The sequence below is a fragment of the Dermacentor variabilis genome, chromosome 1, assembly GCF_050947875.1.
Source record: "Dermacentor variabilis isolate Ectoservices chromosome 1, ASM5094787v1, whole genome shotgun sequence".
Lineage (NCBI taxonomy): Eukaryota > Metazoa > Arthropoda > Arachnida > Ixodida > Ixodidae > Dermacentor > Dermacentor variabilis.
In genome coordinates, this window is record NC_134568.1 from 17,355,629 (window position 1) to 17,368,263 (window position 12,635).

Here is a 12,635-nt window from a genome sequence, read left to right on the forward strand (position 1 = left end):
GGCCGTATAATATATAGATGCTCTTGCTCACCGGCGTTAATTGCCAGGCATTTGCGGTTTGTTCGGTCTTCCACCGATCCACTAGAAATGTATGCGTGTCCTTACTTTTCGAAGAAAACAAATCAGCTTCACGTAAACCCTCGCATGGCGGGACATATTATGCCTGTCAAAGAAGGCACGAACAACCGCGTCGAGAATCGCGCTCGACAAAGATTTTATTGCCTCATGAATAACTATAATTTTTAACACAATACCCAATATATTCGCTGCAAATCCAGCATATAATTTAGGTATCACGTTAATCCTTGCCATGAATACAGCGCGTAAAGGACGCATGCTCGAGATTAAACAACAAATAAATGCAGTCAAGAGTGTTTGCTTCGTCAGAAACGTTGCGCGAATTGTAATAGGGGGCGCTATGTAAGGGCCTTCGATGCAGCCGTTCTGGTTGCCTATGCGTGCACGTTTAGGACCAGCCATAGGGACGAATGAATGAATGAATGAATGAATGAATGAATGAATGAATGAATGAATGAATGAATGAATGAATGAATGAATGAATGAATGATAGCTTTACTCTTTTCCTCATAAGCATTTACGTGCTGTCAATCTTTCCTGCAGGCTTACAGAACTTGAATCTCGACGACGCTATATGATTATTAAGGGGGAGGCGTAAGGAGCGGGAGGGAACAGGGGGAAGTAGTGGTGGTGTTCAGTACTCGAATAACCTGAGAACGGGTATGCCGCGTGCCACTGTTGGATAACTGTAAATTGGACAAGTGCGATCAGCCGTTTCACCCACGCCCATCACTGTATAAAGACGAAAAAAAAAAATTATGCGCCACTAGAAACATGCCATGCCTTTCATGCCTTTCTTAACTCCAACTATACTTTGCCAAAATTCAAGACGACATAAGTGCAAGCATTTCACGGCTCAAATTTTGTTACCCAGTGGGTCTGTGACGCGCCGAAGTGTTCGCTCCTTTTTGTGCAGACAGGTGCGGTATAAGCGATCGCGTCAGAACATTTACCTCTTTTATTTGTTTTTTCGCCTCGCACTGCTCAGGTTGGCACATCGGCTGCTGCGCAGCAGAGCGGAAAATGATGAGGCAAGTGCCCTCGCAAGATCGCAGGCAGGCAAGCGTCGAGTGGCAACAGTCGTGTTCGTTTTACGCGACCGGCTCAATCAGGGGGCGCAATAGTTCGCACGTTTCTGTTCCTATTCACGCGGTACCCAGGACACGCATAGAATGCGAACTACCTATCCGTCATAAGAGGCACGCGTAGGGCACGTGACCGCGAACACAGACCGGCCACGAGAGCTATGTATCTGCTTAACAGCCTTTTTAACGTCAGCTGACTACAAAGGAACGTATAATTCTGGGGTTTTACGGGCCAAAACCGCGATATCATTATGAGGGGCGTCTTCAGAAGCACGCGGACTAGGGACTAACTTTCGCCATTTGGGGTTCTTTAACGTGCACCTAAATCTAATTACACGAGTGTTTTTGCATTTGGTCCCCATTACAAAGGAAACGGAATATATAGTGTTCCAGGATGCTCAACGATTGTGTGATGCGTTTGGAGGGTGTAAACTGGGGGGTGGCGGAAAAATTAAAAATGGAAGGAGGGGGCACATCGTACCAGGAAAGATAGTGCTACTTAAGGTTGGTGAAATTTCAATGTGAACCCGAGAGGGAAGATTCTCCGTGTCATCCTTCCAACGACCTTAATAACTTTCTAACGCTAAAGAAAGTGTTTTATAGACTGCATAAGCTTCTGTACGTCCCTGGAGCACGTCAAGTACCAAGACAACGTCTTACTGGTTGGCGTCTCGAAACTGCAAGAAATAATGTGTGGTGAGTGCGGCATAGATTTTTCAGCACGCTTTTCACCTTTCTGCGTGTACTTTAATCCCATTCGTTGCGTTGAGCATCACCGGCGTTATCAACCCATTCGTTTCTGTCACTGGCGCATAGGGCCGCGAAAGGGCGATGGTGTGCGCGGGTCTAGACGGCAGCCACGGTCGCATTGCTTCCGAAATTGGCCACCGTGCATTAGGCGCACGTTAAAGAACCCCGAGTGGTCAAAATTAATCCCGAGTCGCCCACTTCTACGGCGTGCCTCATAATCATATCGTGGTTTTGGCACGTAAAACCCCAGAATTCAATTCGAATTGGCCAGAGGCGATGAACGACTGCTTCGAGTTCTTGTGAAATTATGACTAGATAAGATGCATGGCCTCATGCTTCAGTGGCAAAACACTACAAGGTAAGGCAGGAGGCCCCACTGGGAACCACAAGTCTATCTGCATTGGAAGCTCTGTAATCGCGCTCTCGCGTCTGCCCCGTGAAGGGTGCGTATATGCGGCGACGGATATAGCCGTTGAACGTTCTCTGCGCGTAGAATCGGTATCGAGCCATATAATGACAAGTACCAGTTTCGTCAGTTTTTTCGATTATTTCTTTCGTTATTCGTAGAAATTTAAAGGAAAGATTGGCGCATTGAGGTAGCGCCGGCGATACCTCGTTACGGAGAGAAAAAAAATAAAACAATTGCGCCTGAAGTACTAAAAAAAACACCGAGTCTAAGAGCACGAACATGCTTGCGAAATTAGCTTTGTCAAGGAAAAGGCGCTTTTATCTCGGTACATTTGTAGGATGGTGCACTGTGAGCGCCGGCTTGCACGGCTATTCGTAGTCGTCTTGGTGGCACGTATACGGCACATCGTTTTTGTGTCACTTGAACAATTAGTTCGCAAACGGCGATTACATGCAGGACCCATGCCTCGATCGTGCGCCTGTGGCAGTACAAAGGCGGTCGCACGTAAATAATGTCTCACGGTTCCCACTTTTCACCTGCATTGACAGTGTTTCTGAGTGGAACACCAGTTTGATGAATCCGCATTGTCCGAACCTGCTAACTGCTAGAACTGCTGACTTTTACGCTGATTATGAGCGGAGTTTAACGAAGCCCTTGGTCTTCTGTACCACATTAGAGAAGGCTACGCATATCGTGCCAGGCGTACGTATGAAAAAATAGAAAAAAGAACGAAGACGAGTTTTCAGCGCAATACAAGGTTTGATCAGAATTCATCTGCCGACTGCAGGTGCCGCTCCGTGACGTATGTTAACCCTATAAACTATACAAGACACGGGCCCCGAAATGTACGCCATCTTGCGCTTTTGACGCGATCAAGACTGTTAGAGCGCAGTGCCAAGAGCTGTGAGTGTGTGCACGTCTTATAAGCTTGCCACAGTTGCTTGCCACAGCGTGTCTCCCGTAACTTTAGCCACAGTTTAAAAATATGCGAATGCCACGTAGCTGGACAGAACCAAGCTAATTTTGTTGGTCGTCGTTTGGAGATACTCAAATAATTTGTTTAAATCCACCTAATTAGATAATTAGTCATAATTAATTAATCAACTTCTCAAACAATATAGTTAGATGAAAAGTGTCGATGAGAAAATTGTAGAGTGACACGAAAAACTCCCGATGCAGCTTTCTGTTGCTCAATGCACGCTACATAGAAGTGTTTTTTTCCGGGCGTGAAAGAAGCCCGCGAATAGACACAAAGTGCCTCGAGCGGCCAGTCGCGCGGCAATTCGAGCGAGAACGAACACTGTTCGGCACACTACATGGACATCAATGATGATTCGTGCCCCCGTTCATCTAAGAATTCCTTTTCCGTAAGCGCCCTAGGAAACCCCTAATACTACCACACACTCGTCAATTGAACAAGTCCATGCACCATGCTCGTCGACGGAACGAGCACAGCAGCAGAAGCGCGCGCGCATATATAAACGGCTCAACGACACACGAACGCAAGCTTTCTGTAACTATGTATCTCCGCCTCGCAGCTGCCCTTTGCTGCTCTTTTTTCACTGCATTTCACTCAGGTGCAGCATCGCGAACGGGTGCAGCTGTCCCTGCCGTGCGCCGCTGAAAGAGCTAAAGCGCGCGCGACGCCCGCGGAAAAGGGGTCTTTGCGTGTGCGTTGTGTGCCTGCGTGCTTATCGCAGGCAGGAACACGAGCCAGTCGGACCAAATAGGTTGCTGTGCCAACGGCGAGCATTAAGGAAAAAAAAGGTGAACGTAAGGGCCCTCGTTCTGTCAACGGTAACACATTTCAGGACCAGCAATGCGAATGATCGCCGCAGCATCTACGCGGCCAACGAGATGTGGAGGTGCGCTTTTGTGGCATACATTTCGATGTTGTTCACAGCGCGCGCGGCAAAATGAGGCACGGGCAGAGTGAAAAAGAGCGCTGACTTCCAACTAAACGTTACCGAACCCCCATTACCGAACCGTCACCGTATTCTCCCAACTTACACGATATACTTGTGTTACATTGTCGTGAGTACAAATATAAATTCGCCAGGCCATATAGTGTACTCGCGTTAATACCTAAAGTAGACGGCGGTGACTCGCTTTCCAGTTTGGCAACGAAGCTGTATTAATCACCTTCACCATTTCCGGAGGTGTATACACCGTCTACGAGCCTGCGTGGTAGAATTTCACTACATATATAGGCTATTGCGTGCAACTAGATTTTTTTTTTTTTGTCTGTCGGAAACTGTGACTGTGTCAAAGAAAACACGCAACCACGTGACTGCATAAGATACCCGGGAAAGGAGTATCCCCGAGGACGCAGGGTCACCGTGCAGTGCACAGAGCAAGAGCACTGTGCAAGAGCACTGTGCAGGAGCCACAATTGGGTGCAGCGAATGTGTTTCGCTCCGCCGTCTTGGTGGAAGGTGCTCACCGACTCGGACGCGGACCCAGGCATGTGTGCCTAAGCTTTGAGCTGACTTTGACGTGACTAATATCTAGCTTATCAGTTTGCCCATTGGGAGTCATACGCAGCTTATCTTCTTAGTACTGTGGCCTGTGTTTCTCATGCTTTTATGGACGTATTTCTTTGTGCGCGCGGGCCTTTTGCAGGGAAGAAATTGCGTACAACGTTCGCGTTGTCGTATTTCAAGCACCGACGTTGCCTCAGGTTTGATCCCCACGCAGCAATGGATGCACGTGATCCCGCAGGAGAAAAGCACGTAAGAACGAAAAACGGCCTTCAGGGAGTACGTGTTCTTTCCTTTCTTCTTTTACATTCGCCCGCGCATACTGCTGATCTTATCTGGAGCTCACAGCCACGAACTCCAACAGCAGGGCTGCTGTTGTCGGATGCTGGTATGTTGTTGCTGGATGAATGTTGTTTCAGTGTGTGTGTGAGTTGGTTGTCTATTCTGATGAAGTTAGAAATGTTGGCAACTATTGTCTCAAAACAAGGTATCTTCCGTACATCTGTCACGCTACGAAGCAAGAGAGGAAAAGAAGCGCTCAAGGTGTTCCCCGCAAGGAAGGCCAGTGGTCTGTATTCACAAAAAGCTATCACGTGGGAATTGTTCGTAAGTTCAAATTGCAGCCAATCCCGATGCTGGACAATTATGAGAGAAGTGTATCATTATCGCTAACACCACCTCGGAACGAGTCTCGTTCATTATATGAGGCAAGAAACGGAACATTTGTAATTAAAGTGTTCACTTGTTATTCAAGTGCGGTGAAAATATGGCTCGTGCTGTGTATACTATGCAAAAAAACGCTGTACCGCAGTACCGCGACAGAAAATAGGGACCGTGTCCCGCAACAATTCAATCAATTCTCCATTCTATATCGTCCTTCATCATTGGCTTGGACGCTGCCGCATCACTCGATGTGACAGACGATATTTTTTTTTAATAAAGGAAAATTGAATGGATCGTTGCAAAAGACGGTTAATTGATTGGTATAACGCACAGGCGGAGCAATGGCTGGCCAGGTTTGCAAGACTAACCTCGCCTGTGGCAACATCCCCACCTCCACCAACACGAAGAAGAACAACGCACAGATTTCTTTCACTCGATTCTATTACTTTATCGTCAACCGTTCACAGTCGGCCCATTCCTGTGATAACGTGGGCGGAGCGTCGTTTGACCAATGACGAAGAGCGAAAAGGAATAGCTTTGGAATATAATCGTTATATTATTCCGGTCCAGTTCTCACTGACGAGGAGGAGGAGGAGGAGGAGGAGGAGGAGGATGAAAGAAAGGGAGAAGGCAGGGATGTTAACGAGAAATGCGTCTGGTTGGCTACCCTACTTTGGGATCGGGAAAGAGGGAATATAAAGACGAGATAGATAGAGAGAGGGAGGGGGCGGAGAAGAACGCGGTGAGCTCGCGCACGCATGCGGAGGGCCTGGTAAGTCCAGTCGGTCTTAAGCCAGTCGCCCTCTAAAAAGACAAAAGTGCCTTCACAGCTTTGTGGGCCGACGAGCGATGGGGACGGTCAAGTAGCACTTGCACGGACAACGGTCGATTTTCCAGTCGTCGCAATGCGATAGATAATGCTTGTCTTTCCGACTGAAATCGATGACATTGTCGTTGACGAAAAACGTAAATCTGGGCCATGGTAAATGCTGCAGCGTAATTTTATTCTCGAGGTATGCCACATGCGACTGCGGCTCTTACTTTCAATGTCTTAACTGCAAGAAACAGCCAGCGCAAGTGAATTTAGTTATTCTCGATAGCATGCGTTGTTCAACCGCTTCAATAGGATAAATGTAATAAGATAGTGTTTCTCAAGCTACGTTTAACGGCCATTCAGGGATTCTTGGAGACGTTCACGGGCGTCCGTGCGGACTATATGCTTTATACAGAGATTTTCCACTCACGACCCCCCTTTACCAAAAGAGTGAGCGGGACGTATACGGTAAGGCATTCACGACGACCTATGCGAAGCCTCGTTCTCGGCACCGGTTTCTGACAAAATTGTAGACACAAAAACAAATAAGGTTGCATTTGAACGGTTAAATTTAAGTCATATTTGTGCCTGAGAATGCCCTTCTTCGGAGACAAATAATCGTCAGCAAGTTCTATAGGCACGCAATACGAACTTTCTCACTGATAATATATATATGCATGAGCGAAATGTACTATTCGTCTTTTCTAGACCCGTTCTCCCAGTGCAGAGTATCTAACCGGACAGTTACTCTGGTTGCTCTATCTGCCTTACCTTGGTCCTTGGTTAACCTCTGGCTAACCTCTCTTCCATCGCTTACTCTCTCTCTCTCTCTCTCTCTCTCTCTCTATATATATATATATATATATATATATATATATATATATATATATATATATATATATATATATATATATGTGTGTGTGTGTGTGTGTGTGTGTGTGTGTGTGTGTGTGTGTGTGTGTGTGTGTGTGTGTGTGTGTGTGTGTGTGCATTTGGCAGGCATTCTCAGATCATGAACAGCAGGTTGCCATTATCCCTCAAGAGAAAAGTATATAATAGCTGTGTCTTACCAGTACTCACCTATACGGGGCAGAAACCTGGAGGCTTACGAAAAGGGTTCTACTTAAATTGAGGACGACGCAACGAGCTATGGCAAGAAGAATGATAGGTGTAACGTTAGGGGATAAGAAGAGAGCAGATTGGGTGAGGGAACAAACGCGAGTTACTGATATCTTAGTTGAAATCAAGAAAAAGAAATGGGGGGCGTGGGCTGGACATGTAATGAGGAGGGAAGATAACCGATGGTCATTAAGGGTTACGGACTGGATTCCAAGGGAAGGGAAGCGTAGCAGAGGGCGGCAGAAAGTTAGGTGGGCGGATGAGATTAAGAAGTTTGCAGGGACAACATGGCCACAATTAGTACATGACCGGGGTACTTGGAGAAGTATGGGAGAGGCCTTTGCCCTGCAGTGGGCGTAATGAGGCTGATAATGATGATGATGATGATAATGATGATGATGATATATATAAGTGTGATTAAAAAGTGATGTTTCCAAGCCCACTACTTTGCCACTAGTAATGCAAAGATTTTGAACTCTTTGTCATTAATGCACCCTGAAGCTTAAGCTATAGAATTTCACTTGCTTCACCTTCCCATCTCTTCTTGTTCCAGAGTAATCGAGCAATACATGGCATCCAGTGGTGACGTCCGGTTGAAACAGCGGGTTGTACTTGAATTTCTGACTGCGGCAGGTTGCGCGCATATCACCATTCATCGCCACCTGACTGCAGTTTACGAGGATGCCTGTGTTGACGTCAGCACTGTGTAGAGGTGGGCAAGGACTGTGAAAGACCAAAATCCAGCCGCACAAAATCTCCAGAGTCAGGACCGAAGTGGACGGCCCGCAACGGCCTCTGATGAGGATCATCAATATCAGGTCGACGAGTTGATTCGGGGCAATCGCAGCATCAAGCAGCTCGAGATCGCAACAACACTCGCCCTTTCCATTGGTTCAGTGAACCATATCATTGAGGACCTCCTGAGTTACAAGAAGATTTGCGCTTGTTGGGTACGCTTCCTCGACTTTCTCGTGGCAATTGTCCGTTGCCGTGACACGTTGTAACGGGGACAATCACAAAGGAGGTGCTCGATCGTCTCCTCGCAGCCGCATACAGTTGTCGCAAGCAGTGCTGTCGGCTATTCTAATGCGGAAGGAATACTCGTTCTCAAAAGTTTGAGAACGACTAGATTACACGATGGCAAGACTATAGCTGGAAATAAGCTTGCGGCGCGTTACACAGCAGTCAGCGCTGGGCCTGCACTGGCAACATACTGGCAATAGACTACCCCCTCCCCCCCCTCCACCCCCCCGTCCCGTCGAACCTTTTCATCGGGGGCGGACCGCTTGAGTGCCGCCGAACGGTAGCCCTGAATCGGAGGAGGAAAACACGCATCACCGGCGAACCATGCGCCCTTCCCTCTTGTCGAACTTGAGCGCTTGCCGCGGGGCACGTCGCCTTGCCGCATGTTCCTATTCCCACGTGCCACATTGTAAGTCAAAGCCCGTGGATCGCCACGGAATCAACGCGCAACTACGCATTTTCTATCATACGGTCTCGTAAACATTGTTTGAGGCCGCGAAAGCAGGAGACGCTGTGCAAGGTCAATCAGGGATGGAGTTTCAAAGCAACCAAGTGCTTGTGAAGGACGCCGTAGGATTAATTCAGACCACCTGGTGTTCTTCGAAGTGCACCCAAGGCGCGGTGCGCGAGCGCTTTCGCGCTCCGCCCCTGTCGAAATGCGGGCGTGTGATGTCATGCGATGCCTCCGCAGTGCGGAATTGAGTTTTGATCGCGCACGGCGGACAAGCACCGTGACTTGGTTGGGAACTTTGTAAGAAGCACCCTGTGGGGTGGACAGTAACATCTTTAAAAACAGAACAAGAAAAAACAAACCGGCAATCTCCTGCATCTCCTGTGACCCCGGGTAACTTATTTGGAAGGCGTATTGTCAAGAACGTATAGTTCACGACACCTAAAACGAATGTGGCCAGAACTAACGGTTATCTTAGTTCACGTGCGGTCTATATATATACTATGTTTGACGCGCCATTACAATAGATAACCCAGCTGTTGGTTCTTCATATGCGGCCGCGAATAAACAAAGATAGGCATACACGCCGCAACGTACACCTTGTGACCCAACAAGCAATGGTCGCAATCAGGGCACCGTGTTTGAAGCCACGACACGGAACACCTACTGCTGTGAAACGTTATTATTATTATTATTATTATTATTATTAGCAAAATCATATGTACAATTTCATTATTTGTAATAAAGATTATTATTATTATTATTATTATTATTATTATTATTATTATTATTATTATGTTGTTGTTGTTGTTGTTGTTGTTGTTGTTGTTGTTGTTGTTGTTGTTGTTGTTGTTGTTGTTGTTGTTGTTTATAAGAGACTGGGGTAGGGGATATATCGATCGGAGTACATTCGAGACAAACAAGGGAAAACTCTCCACCTTTAGATAGACCTAATTGCTCTTCGAGTACACAGAGCAATCCACCTGAGCTCACCCGCTGAGGTTGCTTAGTGGCTATGGTGTTGCCCTGCTGAGCAAGAGGTCGCGAGATCGAACCCCGGCCTCGGCGACCGCATTTCGATGGGGGCGCAATGCGAAAACACCCGTGTGCTTAGATTTAGGTGCACGTTAAAGAACCCCAGGTGGTCCAAACTTCCGGAGTCCCCTCCTCCACTAGGGCGTGCCTCATGATCAGATCGTGATGTTTAAAAACAGCGGTAACAACGTACACCAGATAACAGAAAGGAATATGGGACACAGACGGCACTGTGTGTCCCCCATCCGCTGCGTGTGCCCCATTTTAGCGCTGTATTTAAACATGATGTAAAAACACCAACTGGCCCCAATCTGCTGTTCTTCATCAGATCGTGGTTTTGGCACCTAAAACCCCATACTTTCTTTAACGACCTGAGCTCAGTTCTGAGCAGGCGGAGACGTGCCAACGTCACTCTAACATTTAGTTGTTTCTAAATTATAAAAAAAAAAAGCGGTGTCTCGTTTTGTATGAGCGAACGCAACTTTTACCGGCTCTTGCCGGCTGCAAAAGGATAAGATGCGGTGTAGGAGTACAGAGTCGCAAATAGGGAAATACTTGGTGGGAACGCGTATATTTAACCAACGAAATCGCCACCAATGCAATGAGCACACGTCCTGTGCTGAGTTCGTGTGTTGATTTTGCTCATTAAAGAAAGAGGGCGTAGGGAGAGGGGCACACGTTTTGAAATGGTGCTTCGGGCCCGAAGTGGTCGTCGTATCTAGTCTTCGTCGTATATAGCCGGTGTAGCGAAATCGTTACCCGAGGAGCATTCACCACCGTCTACTAACTCCCTTTCGGTTTTGTCCGCGTAGCCTCTTTGCACCCTTAATGCAAAGCGGAAACAGTGCTATTAGATTTTTTTTTCAGTGTTATACATTCCAAAATTAGTACCCTCAAGGAGTGTGCGAGATTAGACGCCACAGCGCATTTGCAGTTGGCTACTTTTGTAAGCAGATAGCAATACGCCATAGCCATACGCAGTAGCAATGATAGTATAATACATGGGCACATATGGGGTCAGAGTGGAAAAGCGCTCGGGTACCTAGGTACCCGTTAAAATTCGCTGAGGATTCGATACCATTCGGGAGCCCTCTGTTGCATATACTGGCTCACTGGCTCACTGTGCAGCTGCTTTGGGAGGTCAAAAATTTAAGGGACACTAAAGAAGGAAATGATTCCTTCTTTATCGATAAATTATCCTCCTACAATATCAGAAATACCTCTCTTACCTCGATAAGACGCTTGGTGAGCCACAAAAAAATCGCAATAACAAAAGACGAGTGGCTCCTTGAAGTTCCCGCACCTGCTCGCAGAGATGTCATGAATTTTGACGGCGCCTTTTAGGGCTTAGTTAATTGTTTACAGGTGAAGACGGACTTCGTTGTGTTCTAAATGAGCCAAACATTGCAAATTGCGAGTTTCTGGAACATTTGTTGAGCCAACGCGGCCTAAATACAAAAAAAAAAACTATGTCTTGCCATCCGTGACGTCACAGCGACGCACCCGGGTTGGGGATTGGGCGCGAAATTCAAAAACGGAAACTATGGCCTTTCTTTTCTAATAATCAACCCATTATTTGAAAATTAACGACAACAGAGTTTTCGAAGAACGCTTTAACCGTCTAAACTGATTCAGTGTCTTGCCTTAGTCTAATTCTACAAACAATTACTACAGCTAGCACATATTAAGTGCGACTGTAAACAGCATCACATAATAGGATTCGAAGCGTTTAACACGTTTCGCCGGCAGTGTGCGTGTCATTAGTGTACCAGGAAGGACCCTGGTATAGTACCTATAACTAGCGAAAATTACGACATCTTTCGAACCTCAGCGAGCTTCAGTTCTCCTGGCCTTTCGGCGCCACGACGGATACCTGCAGCGTCCCCTTACATGCGCTCAGTGTTCCGTCTACGCCGTTCAATAACTCCGACCGCCTGCGTGACCATCGTCCCTGTGCGCCTCAGCCAAGCGTATGCGACGGGACAAAGTAAACAGCCACGGGAACTGGCCGCGTTGTAATTGAGGGGACGCCGGCATTGACCACGCAAACACGGCGACGTCGATGCGAGCGGCCTGGACCGCGTTCCCAGCCCCGCGCATGTGTGCCCCGTGAAGCAACTCCGGCACTTCCGGCCCGCGTCTGAATGCTCGGCACGCAACCCATGCACCTCGGGTATTACTGCCACACGAGAAACATGAAAATGCGTTGTGATTGTGACACGCGCGGTGTTTTCACGCGTCAACGGCGAAGCATGCCATCGCACGTTGCGCAGCCAACTTGATCGACGCCCGGCGGAGCGACGCCTACACTTGCAGGCGCGATCCTTCGACGTCTGGGAAACAGCGGGCGGAAACACCCGAAACCAGCCCTTCTTTAGATGATCACATAGCCTGCGGTGGCCATAGCCATGCAATGTTCCCTGCACAAGCTCTTGAGGGCGCTTTAGCGCGTCTGGCCTCATTTGCTGCAGCAAATGTCCGGGGAGGACCCAGTACATCGTATACATGCATAGTGGAATGTCAAGATATTCACAGCTGGTGCAGAAACTGTAAGGAACGTCTGCCTTCCAGAAGAGCTGGGATTAAAAGAGGATGTGTGCATAAACTATAGTCAGCGGTCGTGCTAAGCAAGAGACGCTTGGAGTATTGGTTTAAAAATAACAAAGAAGAAATCGATCGAGCAGGAGTCGTTACAGGCATATGCAACTGTACTATTTAGAGATATGTT

At 47.5% G+C, this 12,635-nt stretch overlaps 1 protein-coding gene across 2 annotated transcripts in view; it reads right to left on the reverse strand.

Moving 5' to 3' along the window:
* The window catches only part of LOC142575591 (rap guanine nucleotide exchange factor 2-like), a 716,743-nt gene that overhangs the window by 699,409 nt on the left and 4,699 nt on the right, over positions 1–12,635 (reverse strand). The window lies entirely within an intron of this gene.